The following is a 13,044-nucleotide window of genomic DNA, read 5'->3' as shown; positions in this document are numbered from 1 at the left end:
TCACACCATCGTGATTATCTGGATTGTGAAGATCTTTTTTGTACAGTTCTTCTGTGTATTCTTGCCACCTCTTCTTAATATCTCCTGCTTCTGTTAGGTCCATATCATTTCTGTCCTTTATCGAGCCCATCTTTGCATCAAATGTTCCCTTGGTATCTCTAATTTTCTTGAAGAGATCTCTAGTCTTTCCCATTCTATTGTTTTCCTCTATTTCCTTGCATTGATCACTGAGGAAGACTTTCTTTCTCTCCTTGCTATTCTTTGGAAGTCTGTATTCAGATGCTTATATCTTTCCTTTTTTCCTTTGCTTTTTGCTTCTCTTCTTTTCACAGCTATTTGTAAGGCCTCCTCAGACAGCCGTTTTGTTTTTTTGCATTTCTTTTCCATGGGGATGGACTTGATCCCTGTCTCCTGTACAATGTCACGAACCTCCGTCCATAGTTCTTCAGGCACTCTGTCTATCAGATCTAGTCCCTTAAATCTATTTCTCACTTCTACTGTATAATCATAAAGGATTTGATTTAGGTCATACCTGAATGGTCTAGTGGTTTTCCCTACTTTCTTCAATTTAAGTTGGCAATAAGGAGTTCATGATCTGAGCACAGTCAGCTCCTGGTCTTGTTTTTGTTGACTGTATAGAGCTTCTCCATGTTTGGCTGCAAAGAATATAATCAATCTGATTTCAGTGTTGACCATCTGGTGATGTCCATGTGTGGAGTCTTCTCTTGTGTTGTTGGAAGAAGGTGTTTCAGCTTAGAGTTTGCCAAAGAGAGGCACTTGGTGAGACTGATGGTGGGGGCAGAAGAAGCCAGTTTTTCCCTGCACATGCGGTTGTAGCCAGATGCATGAACAGTCCTGACATGTCATGGAGGCTTCCCAACAAGTTCTTGAGAAGCACCCACTTACCATAGGCTGAAATAGTTGAAGCACACTTTCCAGAGAATTTTGAGAAGTGCAAAAGCTTCTGTGAGCTATTAAGAACTAACTGCCTCTGACTTAGGAATTTGTGGAGACTTTGCTGAACTTCTTCTCTATAGATTTTTCGAATTTTTTAAAGCCTTGAATTCCTGTATTAAATATGTGGTATCTAGAATGCATAGAGTGGATGTAGCTCTCCTGGTCATGACCTTCATGCAATAAAATAGTAAAATGGTAAAATAGTCTGGCATTGTGTTGAACGCTATGGCTGTTGAGGTAGACACATTTAGTTTAGTTTTTCAATTCTACTACCAACCAGCAAAGCTGTTCAATATACCTGAATTCTTATTTGTCTCTTTGTAAGATATGGATTTTAACAGTAACTTTTTTCAGTTCAGTTCAGTTCAGTCACTCAGTCATGTCCAACTGTTCATGACCCCTTTGTTAGTAGTATTTTAATAGAAATATATCTTTTAGGTAGTTATGAATATTAAAAAAAAGGAAAGCAGTTAGCATAGTCCTAGATTTCAGCAACAGTTATTGGGATTTACTATGGTTTAGCTCAGAAATATTATTCAAATTTTATTATATCATTTTTCTATAAATCTTGGCATTTAACATTAAATTTAAACTGTACAAGTTAAATGGAAACTAAGATAATATGGTGTACTCTGGTTTCATTAAGAATATTTTCCTGAAATAAGAAAACAATGTAGGCTTATTGTGATAAGTTAAAATATAAATATGTATAATGTCTCAAATGAAGTTTATACCACCATTGAATAACTGTATTTATAGTTCTATACTTTTTTTAAACACAGATATGTGCTTATAAACATATGAACAAAAAATCAAATTATATTTGCTTTCCCACATATTTTATCTTAACGATAAATCTTTGCAGATCTATATATAGAGAAAGCTACCTTAGTCTTTTTAATGGCTCTATGGTATTCTACTATATTGCACTCTGTGCTGTGTGTTTAGTCGCTTGGTCATGTCCAACTCTTTGCGACCTCATGGATTGTAGCCTGCCAGGCTTCTGTGTCCATGGAGATTCTCCAGGCAAGAATACTGGAATAGGTTGCCATGCCCTCCTCCAGGGGATCTTCCTAACACAGGGATTGAACTCTGGTCTGCCACATTGCAGATATTCTTTACTGTCTAAGCCACCAGAGAAGCCACTATATTGCTATATCATACTTAATTAATCTTATATGTATGAGTATTTATTTCTAATTTATCTGCAGTATTAAAATGTTTCAGTTAGCATCCATTCAATTTTGTGTAAAGTCTAATCATTTTCTTAGAATGAATTCTTAAATGTGCAGTTTTTAAGTCAAATCAAATATGCATTTTCAATTTTTGTTGATATTGTTAAATGCCCAAGAGAAAGTTTGAGTAAGTTTTTACTTCCAACAAGAAAACATGAAAGTGTTTGTTTCTGTAAACTCATGATAAGCGTCTGGTGGATGATGATAACAGTATTGTGTTTACAGTATCCAGGATTCATGGATAATTAAAATGTTACTTATCCCATTTGTATCAAACATCCATTGTCTTAAGTGGGTCTTTGGCAAAGGCTGGAAGGAAGTCAGGTCTGAGGAAAATTCTCTGATGAGTGCCCTAAAGGCCAGGACACTGTGTTGTTGAATTAAGGAAAACTGTGTTCTTAAGATGCCAGCTGCACAGACCACAGACCCATGCTCCTGTGAATAGGTAAGAGCTTGATCTGAATTTCTGCTCAGCTTCAGGATTCTTCCAACTGAATGGAGGTGGGCTGTGGGGATGATGAGAATAGCCCATTTAAAAATAATCATTGTCTTGTAAGAAGTTGAATGTGTATTTAGCTGAGATCTTTAGATTCTCTGCCAGATACTTCATGAAGAAGTGACTTGGGACTGCTGATATACCTCTGTTATGGAAACAAAAATGAACAATTTAAAACATCTCAGTAAAAATGTGAGATTTTGAAGGAGTAAAATCTCATTGCTTACCTAAATAGGTGGAAAATCTTCTAACTACTGGAATGGGTAGAGCTCTTGGGTGGGGCCATTTCATTTTAGTTTAAGCTGTTGTGAAACCATTGATTAACTGCAACAGGAGAAAACAGGCTCAGTATCTTTATAAGGCAATTTTATTAAAGCAAAATGGGAACACTGACCCAGAGAAAGGTAATAGTTTCCTTCTTAACTGTGACTATAGAGAAGGCCCCCACTTCATCAAGACCTGCATCTACTAATTTAATATAAATTAAAAGTGTAACAGGGTTTCAGGGCTGCTTTAGGCCATTTGAAATTGAAAATTAATTTGTCAAAAAAACAATTTCTTCTCCTCTAGTTTTGAGAGTAATACTACGTGCAGCCTAGTCCATGATCCCTGGTTCATAAGTGGTCTGAGAAATCTGGGGTAGATGGAATGAAGGTTTTCTTATTAATTTAACACAGTGAGACTTGGTCATTTTTTTGTCTCTACACTTTAACTGATTCTCTGTGTATCCAATTCAGACAAAAATGTAGTCAAAATCTAATGAAAGAATTCTGGGATTGGAAGTAGGCAATTTTGCAATACTAGGCAAAATATTCCTAGTATACTGCTGTTAATCTGACTTTCCTATCTCTCCACTGAAGTTGTTTTGAAGGCTGTGGGTGTCAGAAAAGGACTATTGGAATAGGTTTTGCAAGAAGAATCTTGTCAATTTTAATTAGAACATTTTGAAAAATGTTACATGCTAGCAATGGATATTTAAAGAGACTATACCTTTTTAGAAAAGGAAGAACAATTAAAGCTGATTTGTGTAGAGTTCTAAATAAAAAGACATTCAAAGTAAAGTTGTTTCTTCATTTTTTATAAACTGGCCTTAAGCAGTTGTTTTCAAGTGGATGCTTAAGATAATAATTACAAATACATACTCACTTTGACTGAATTCTTTGGATCAGATATTTGGCATCAAGAAAAATATTAGTAAGGAAAGCAATAATAATAGCTTAACTTTATATAGGCCTTTACAATTTTGTAGAATTTTACACACATCAATGATTAACTATTGACAAAAATCTAGTATACAATTTAGACAGATGGGAAATGAGCTGCATTTGAAGGGAATTAGTAAAGGATATATAGAGGGTGGAGAATTAGAAAGTGTCTTTCTTTCTCAGTGGAACCAAAACCAGTTGGGTTCTTTTCTAGAATCATGATTCCAACACTATTCTGATGTAGAAGCAAAACCACAGGCTTTAGAAGAATATTTAACTTACCACATTTTCTGAAGACACTAGGAAGTTTCCCTCAGTTATTTCTCATTGTACATGCTGATTGACTACAAACCCCACTGGTGGTAAATATCTAGATGTTGCTGTGCCTGTGTTTTAAAATTTTTATTTGTTACTGTCTTTTTTGACAGGACATAGCTACAGAAGAAGAGAAGAGAAAAATCTAGTTTGAAGATAGTATATGTACCAATCCATCTCACCCATTAAGTATTGATAATTTTACATTACAATTTTAAAACAACAAGGAATTATTGCTCCAGTACCAGCCAGTCTGAAACAGAAGCAAGTCTGTTTTCCTTCCCCTGTGGTTAGCACAGAGTGTCTGGACAAATAGAAGATTAAATTCTTAAAATATGCACCCAAATGAGGCTGAGGCTGGGTGTGTTTTCATATTGTTCTACAACCAAACACAGTTAATTCACTGGGGTGGCTTAACTTATTCTGACTCTTCTTGATAAACATGTGCACTGTATATAACATTTGCACAGGTTCTTACCAAGTTTCATGGAAAATGATTTTTTGTAAAATAAAGAACTTAATTCACATCTCAGTGCTGATGTTGTAGAAAGCAGAATCATTCAATGAAAAAGGTCAGAACACCTTGATCATATATCTGTTTCACCCTTTAACATTAGTGCGACCTCGGCAAAGTCGCCTCATTCATCTGACCTCCAGGTACCTCATCCCTGAAATATGACTGATACTAGTTCTTGATTGACCTACAGAATGTGGTCAATCAAGAAGGCTCAAATGTGAGGCTCAAATGAAATTATGAATGTGTTCAAATGCCCTATAAAGCTCATTTTCTGTTAATACTTTAATATTAACTCCATAAAAATTTTATAGTTTTATATTATCTGTTTGCAGATGCATGTATGTGTGCTAAGTTGCTTCAGTTGTGTCTGACTCTTTGCAACCCAGTGGACTGTAGCCTGCCAGGCTCCTCTGTCCATGGGATTCTCCAGGCAAGAATACTGGAGTGGGTTGCCATACCCTCCTCCAGGGGATCTTCCTGAGCCAGGGATCGAACTCACATCTCTTGCATCTCCTACATTGGCAGGTGGGTTCTTTACCACTTGTGCTGCCTGGGAAGCCCATTTGCATATACATGGTCACAGATATTTTGAGTGTAAAGTACTAAAAAGATCAGTGCCAGAGTATCTGTATGCTTTATCCTCAAGAGGTAATAACCTGCCTGTTTAAAATTAAATAACATTTATAAAATAAAATACATGTAAACATATACACAATTATAAAGTCATTTAAGTTTGTATATGTGTTAGATACATATATAAAACATATTATATACAAAATTAAATGAGTTGTTAAAACTTAACTTTTATCTACTTTTTAAGTGTTTTTTTCTTAAAATCTGATTTTAATTCACCTTCTTCTATTTCTTTCTCCTCCCTTTGCTTTGTTGTGTCATGCTTATAAAATAATTGGTTAAGTAATCTTGCTGTCTCTGTCTATTTCAAAAAACATACTATTTTATACTTTTGTTTTTATTTTAATAGATGTAAATTGGTAATATTGGTGGAGGACCAAGAAAGAGCATTTTCAAGCACCTTCCATGTGAGAGACTCCTGGAGGTAGGTAATAAATAAATACATGCCAAGAATTCTAAGCATGAAATATTCAAGATTTTCCAAGAGAAAAAACTTAGATAAAATTTAGGTCTCATTCATCCGAATAGTCTCTTTGATCAAAACAATTTTGATTACTTTCTTTTAATTTCCTTGCTTCAATTTGCTCATTGGTTTTGTCTGTATCTCCACACAGTTAATAAATGTGCTGATATTTCTGGCTATCTTCACAATCAATTATGCATTGATCAACTGATTGACCATGTAGCAATCTGATTTGGTTGTAAGACAGCTACAAACACTGGATTGACTGTTAAAATTGTTAGCTGTACAGACCTGGCATCAGAGAAGGACTTTTGAAATATGTATAAAATGCCTCACATTCTCAAATGGTCATCTAAATGTCAAACCTGTGTTCAAAATAAAGTTGAATTTGAGTGATTCTTGTTCTTACAGATTGTACATTAAAAGTAAAGGTTCATGTGGAACATAATGTAAGGTTCTCATATAAATAAGAAACTGCTAGACTAAAAATGAGGCATTAGTAAATATTGCTGTCCTTCAATGCTGAAGATGATGTTGACTCTTGCAATTATGTTGTTTTTATTCAATTTTAAAATTTTGGTTAAATTATCATAATACTTAAGTTCTATTCTGTATCATTATTAATGTTTCCTCTTTTGTGACTTTGTGCTACTGAGAATTTAGAGAATTTATTTGTTATGAATTGGGCACTATGCAGCCTCAATTTCTGCCAACAGAGATTGTTTTGTCTGTAAGGCTAAAATATTTTTACCTGCTCCTTTAAGAAAAGGGCTTCCTTGGTGGCTTAGATGGTAAAGAATCTGCCTGCAGTGAGGAGACCTGGGTTCTATCCCTGGATCAGGAAGATCCCCTGGAGAAGGAAATGGCTACCCATTCCAGTATTTTTACCTAGAGAATCCCACGGACGGAGGAGCCTAGTAAGCTATAGTCCATGGGGTCCTGAAAAACTCAGACAGGACTGAGCAACGAACACTTTCACTTTAAGAAACTGTTTGCTGACCCTTGCCAGAGTTACCACCCCATCCAGTGAGAGTTCAAGGCTCTTTTCCACTCACAATAACAGCTGTCCCTCCTTCCCACCTAGAGATCTGACTCTGCTTCAGATCAGGGATGATCTTCCCAGGCTCTGGAGGGTAGAGCTCAGGGTGGGATGAGCAAAGAAGTCAAAATGCCAGGTATTCACAGAATGAACTTTGGATTCTGTTGGGAGTTTGGCTTCTGTCTTATGTCATTGTCATACAGGGATCCAAAGCCTTCTCTCTTTTGAGAATTATATCTTTTTTCTAACTTCCTCAGATAGCCCATTGGTAATCAGGATGGATTCCACAGCCAGGTACTGGAGTGCTTACTGCTCTAGGTGCTGAAATTATCTTTCATGGTTTCATCATACTATTAACGTGGAAAGATACTAGACTTAATGCATGTTTAGGGAAAAGGAGCAAATATAAATACCTGACACATCTTCAGGTAGGCGAGGGACTCACACTGAGTTTTTGTGACTCATCTGGGGTCTGTTCTAGCTCACTGAAGCTTAGGATTCCTTTCCAAGTTTTGAGGCCAAACTCCAGTAATAAAATGCATCTATTTGTTGGCCTTTTCAAATAGTCTTTTCCATCTGTAGTGCCAGTAGCCTTTTGTCTGTCAAGCATTCAATATTCTCAGCCAACTTTCTCTTTAACAAATAAGTGATGACATTATTATTATTGTTATTGTTGCTGTTACAGTCCCTGCTCTCCAGTGATTCCCAGTCTGGTGATAAAAAACATGAATGCAAACAGCTAACCTTAATGAAATGTAGTAAGTGAGGAACTGCTTCACCAGAGAAGGTAAAATTCTCAGTGGTGTGATGGAGTTGGATCTTACTAGCTCTGTCATTAAACATTCAGGGATCTTGACAGCTGGTTGCTAAACCTTTTGCACCTTAAAATTGGCCATGGTGGGAATATCAACCCTATGGAAATTGGTGACTACTTCAAATCAGGACCTTTTTTCTTTTTTCTCAGAGAACTGATTTACTAAGACGACATGGCATTTAAGCTGAAAAAAGAGGAGGATGTGGAGTCATTGCAAGAAGGAGGGACAAAACAGTATGATTAACATATAATATATATAAAATATCAGTAATATTTGATATTGAAAAAGATTTATTCTTTTTTGACATGTAACGTCAATTCCACTATATTTCTTAAAATATGAAAATTGTATTTTGATCAATTGGAATCAAATTCTAATCCTTTTCTATCCTTAATTTGCCACAGACTGATAGGTTAAGTACAGAACAATTATACCAAAGAAGTTCTCACACTGTTAAGAAAGTTCTAGGACCCACAACAGATTTCCCAACCTGGGGATCTGGCAAAGAGACTGAGAACTTCCAGAAAATTTGACTTTGGAGGCCAGTGGATTTTGATTACAGAACTTACAGAGGACTGGGGAAACAGACTCTTGGAGGGCACAAACAAAACCTTGTGTGCGCCAGGACCCAGGAGAAAGGAGCAGCGACCCCACAAGACACTGACCCAGACTTGCCTGTGAGTGTCCAGGAGTCTCCAGTGGAGGCGTGGGTTGGTGGTGGCCTGCTGCAGGGTTGGACGTACTGAGTGTGGCAGTGCATGCCACAATAGTTGAAATTCATTGAATTTCAACTGAAATTCAATTCAGTTTCAATGAATTTCATTGAAATTCAATTCGTTGAATAGTTGAGGTTCATTATATAAAATATTGACTTGATTAAAAAGGAATTAGCTTTATTGAGTTGGAATTACTTTAGGGAAAAGAAAGGAAAATGAGAGGGGAACTTGGGGTGATTCCCAGTGTTTCTGGGTGGAGATTTATTACTGGGTAAGCGGTGCTCTCCTGTGTGCCCATCTAGAAAACTGTAGTCAAGTCCCGCCTCACAGTGGCATCTTATGTAGCTTAATGGCCCTTTCTGACACCAAACTGATTCAGTGGCAGTGACCTCAAACACACATCAGTGGTCACACAGTCACTGAAATCAGAGGGCTTTGGCTTTACCTGGAACATAGTTTACTCACTTAAAGAATAAAACTGTTTAAAATAAAAATTTTGCTCTATGAGAGACAGCATGAGATAATAGAATTTGGGTATTTGGAGGGTGAAGGTCACATAACCATAGCAGCTGTGTGGTCCCAGGTAGGTTATTTAACCTTTCTGAGATCCTTTTATTCATCAGAAAAACAATTCTTATTTCAGAAAGTCACAATGAGGATTAATGAAATAATAAAACTACAGTGACAATCATGGCCTCTAGTAGACAGCAGGTCATAATCAGTAGTATGCTGCAGCTGGCCCTTATCAGCTAATAAGGACTGATTGATAGATTATCAAAAATTTTGAGAGCCAGTTGTTCAACACAGTCATTTGAAAACTATATATATATACTTATATAAATAAGTTATATTAAAAACAAATATAGTACGTATATACTCATAACATCACTTTCTAATCAGTTCATTACATTTTATTATTATTTATAATCTGAGCCTATTTGACTCTATTGCATCTGTAGGATGAAAACACTATATGATGGTGTTTCACTGTGCATGTCTTCCCAACCCTGAATTCAGTGAATACATGGTGATAACTTGAAACCATAGTGGGAATATTTTCACCTCAGATATTGGCAAATTCTACAAATCAGATTTTTCCCCCCCTGAAGACAGCTGGTTGTTAAACATTACCCCACTCAAGTACTGTTGCCCGGAAAATCCCACGGATGGAGGAGCCTGGTAGGCTGCAGTCCATGGGATCGCTAAGAGTCAGACACAACTGAGCGACTTCACTTTCACTTTCCACTTTAATGCATTGGAGAAGGAAATGGCAACCCACTCCAGTGTTCTTGCCTGGAGAATGCCATGGACGGAGAAGCCTGGTGGGCTTCAGTCCATGGGGTCGCACAGAGTCGGATACGACTGAAGCAACTTAGCAGCAGCAGCAGGTAACAAAAAACATTAGTTTCTTTCCCCTTAATGTATGTAAATGTGTAAATCACATATGGCATATAAAATGTGTTAATGAAACATGAGTTTTCATTGCTCCTTTTTTTTGGCTATGCCACAAGACATGTGGGATCTTAGTTCTCCAACCAGGAATCAAACCTGTCCCCCCAGTGGAAGCATGGAGTCTTAACCACTGGACCTAGGAAAGTCCCTCCATTGTTTTTAATTGGGTGTCAGAAGGCAGTGGCACCCCACTCCAGTACTCTTGCCTGGAAAATCCCATGAACGGAGGAGCCTGGTGGGCTGTGGTCCATGGGGTCGCTAAGAGTAGAACATGACTGAGCGACTTCACTTTCACTTTTCACTTTCATGCACGGGAGAAGGAAATGGCAACCCACTCCAGTGTTCTTGCCTGGAGAATCCCAGGGACGGGGGAGCCTGGTGGGCTGTCATCTGTGGGGTCGCACAGAGTTGGACACAACTGAAGTGACTTAGCAGCAGCAGCAGCAGCTGACTCTTAGAAGTAGAAGGAACCTTAGATATAATCTCATTCAATTCCCTTGGTAGACCACAGGCAAAGTGACCCACCCATGGTCATGACTAATTAAGGACAACCCCAAAGACTTGCTTGCATCTAATCGAAGATTTCCAAGTTCTCTCTTCCTTCCTTCAAAGCTAAACTAAGTAACCCCACCTGCAGGCTCTGTGACTAACTGTGACATTGAGCAGGAGGAACTTAGGAGCACCAGCTTGATGCCTGGAGTTTAGCCTAAATCCCACTTAACTCCTTGTCCAGCTCTGTCCTGTGCTCCAGTTTAGGTAACTCAGCTTGGGCCTTATTTTGGGGTCTCAGTTTATACCTTGGATTCCTGTCAGCTCTGCCAAGGGTATCCCATTTGCTCCTTCTGTAGGAGGGACCTTGAGCTTCTACAGTTAGGCCTCTGCCTTGTCCATGCCAGGCAAAGTTGCTCTGTAGGGACAGAAAACCTGCCTGGAGCAGATCCTTGCTCCTTGCTTTTACCCAACATGAGTGGATCTGATTGCCTTTGCACCTGCATCCACTGCTGCCAGACCTTTCCTTATATCACTGGTGTTAACTCATCCTCTTTGACAAGACCAAGGGCATGGTCACAATATTGTATACTCAAACTACTAGTGCCCGGATTTGGCCTGCTGACCTGGGCTTCCTCCTCGCAGACCCTGTCCCTGTGAGCAAGTCTGCCTCTGGGTCATGTACCCTCCTAGTCTCTGTTTTTCTGTAGTTAGGTGAACCAGGTAGATCCAGTCACAAAATATGATTAAAGTATAACTGCAAAGGAAAATTAACTCTATCAGACATTTAACATACTATAAAGCCTCTATACCTAAAACAGTATGGTACTGACTCCTTGGAGAAGTGGGCCGTTCCAGAATTGAGGCAAGGAAGATACAATATGAGCCCACAACGTCTTGGGATCTTATTTAGTGGGAAACACCAGCATCTTTTTCACTAAGATGAGGCACAGGGACATTTCTCCCAAACCATCAAAGACCACATAGAACATGGTCCTCTTGCTCTATGAAGTATTCCAGAGAAAAAGTCCACAAATAAAGGCCAAGAGATTAAATCTGACTGTTTGCCACTTATTATTAATTGGAACCCCTAAAATTTAATTGGAACATAGTCACTCCCACTTGTTTCCTTATTGTTTATGGCTGCTTTATGGCAAAGTTGAGTACACGCAGCCACCTGTATCCATGGGTGCAGAATGCATGGATACAGGCTGGGGTACAATTGGCCCATGCCATTTTATATAAAGGACTTGAACATCCTTTGATTTTGGTCTTTGTGGGGATCTTGAAACAAATTCCCTGAGATACTGAAGTATGATTGTAGTGGCAACACAGAGACCATAGGGACCACATTGCCTAAAATATTTGCTACCATTTACTACCAACTCATTATAGAAAAAATGTACTGACACCTGTTCTAAAATATGGAATGGGAAGCAAAACTTTCTGATTTTTTTTTAATATGAGACAAGTTTGACACTAATATAGAAACCAGTTAAAGATAGTACAAGCAAAGAGTATTAAAGATCAATCACTCATGAACACTGATGCAAAATACTAAGTAGAATACAGCAAACAAAATATTTCTCTATAAGTTAATTGACATTGTTTTGAGCAGAGCTTTAGTAATTTGGTCAAGTGCCACATACACCCATGTTATCACTGCTGGTGGTGGTTTGGGTTTTCAAGGTCAATGTGCTTCGTGTTGGGAATATGAATACAAACGAAGTCTAACTGAAGCAAAGCAAGATGGTAGGAGGGGTGAAATCACATTTAGAATCAAACCCCATATCTTCCAGAGACACTCAGAGGGCTCAAACAAAACCTGTGCACACAAGGAGACCCCACAGAAACTGAGCCAGACCTGCCTTTGAGTGTTTGAGTGTCTCCTGTGGAGGTACGGGTCAGCAGTGGCCTCAGCAGACCTGGGTGTGGCATAAGCCCTCTTGGAGGAGGTGGCCATTAACCTGCCATAGAGCCACCAGAACCTACACAGTACTGAGGAAACAGACTCTTGGAGGGAATAAACAAAACCCTGTGTGCACCAGGACCCAGGACAGGGAGCAGTGACCCCACAAGAGACTGACCCGGACTTGCCTGTGAGTGTCCAGGATTCTCCAGAGCAGGTGTGGATTGGTGGTGGCCTGATCTCCAGGGTCAGGGGCAATGAGTGTGCAGTGCATGCATGGGACCTTTTGAAGGAGGTCACCATCATCTTCATTACCTCCTCCATAGTTTGGTCTCAGGTCAAAGAACAGGGAGAGAACACAGCCCCGCCAAGCAACAGAAAATTGGGCTAAAGATTTACTGAGCATGGCAAGGAACTAAAGAGACTCTTGATGAAAGTGAAAGAGGAGAGTGAAAAAGTTGGCTTAAAGCTCAATATTCAGAAGATGAAGATCATGGCATCTGGTCCCATTACTTCATGGCAAATAGTTAGCGAAACAGTGGAAACAGTGTCAGACTTTATTTTTCTGGGCTCCAAAATCACTGCAGATGGTGATTGCAGCCAACTGAACTGAACTGAACTGAACTACTCCTTGGAAGGAAAGTTATGACCAACCTAAATAGCATATTGAAAAGCAGAGACATTACTTTGCCAACAAAGGTCCATCTAGTCAAGGCTATGGTTTTTCCAGCGGTCATGTATGGATGTGAGAGTTGGACTGTGAAGAAAGCTGAGTGCCGAAGAATTGATGCTTTTGAACTGTG

The 13,044-nt window shown here is 38.7% G+C and overlaps 1 long non-coding RNA gene across 2 annotated transcripts in view; it reads left to right on the top strand.

The window, feature by feature from the left end:
* Positions 1-2,563: 2,563 nt before the first annotated feature.
* Positions 2,564-13,044, top strand: part of LOC105000629 — a 130,183-nt gene continuing 119,702 nt past the window's right edge. For both annotated transcript variants that reach the window (XR_826758.1, XR_826759.1), the window contains exons 1-2: positions 2,564-2,637; positions 5,708-5,782. This is a non-coding gene — a long non-coding RNA (uncharacterized LOC105000629). The remainder of the gene's footprint in view (positions 2,638-5,707; positions 5,783-13,044) is intronic.

Source organism: Bison bison, unplaced genomic scaffold (assembly GCF_000754665.1).
Source record: "Bison bison bison isolate TAMUID 2011002044 unplaced genomic scaffold, Bison_UMD1.0 scf7180017864373, whole genome shotgun sequence".
Taxonomy (NCBI): Eukaryota; Metazoa; Chordata; class Mammalia; order Artiodactyla; family Bovidae; genus Bison; species Bison bison.
Note: the sequence above shows the minus strand (reverse complement) of the source record. Positions and strands in the feature narration are given on the sequence as shown.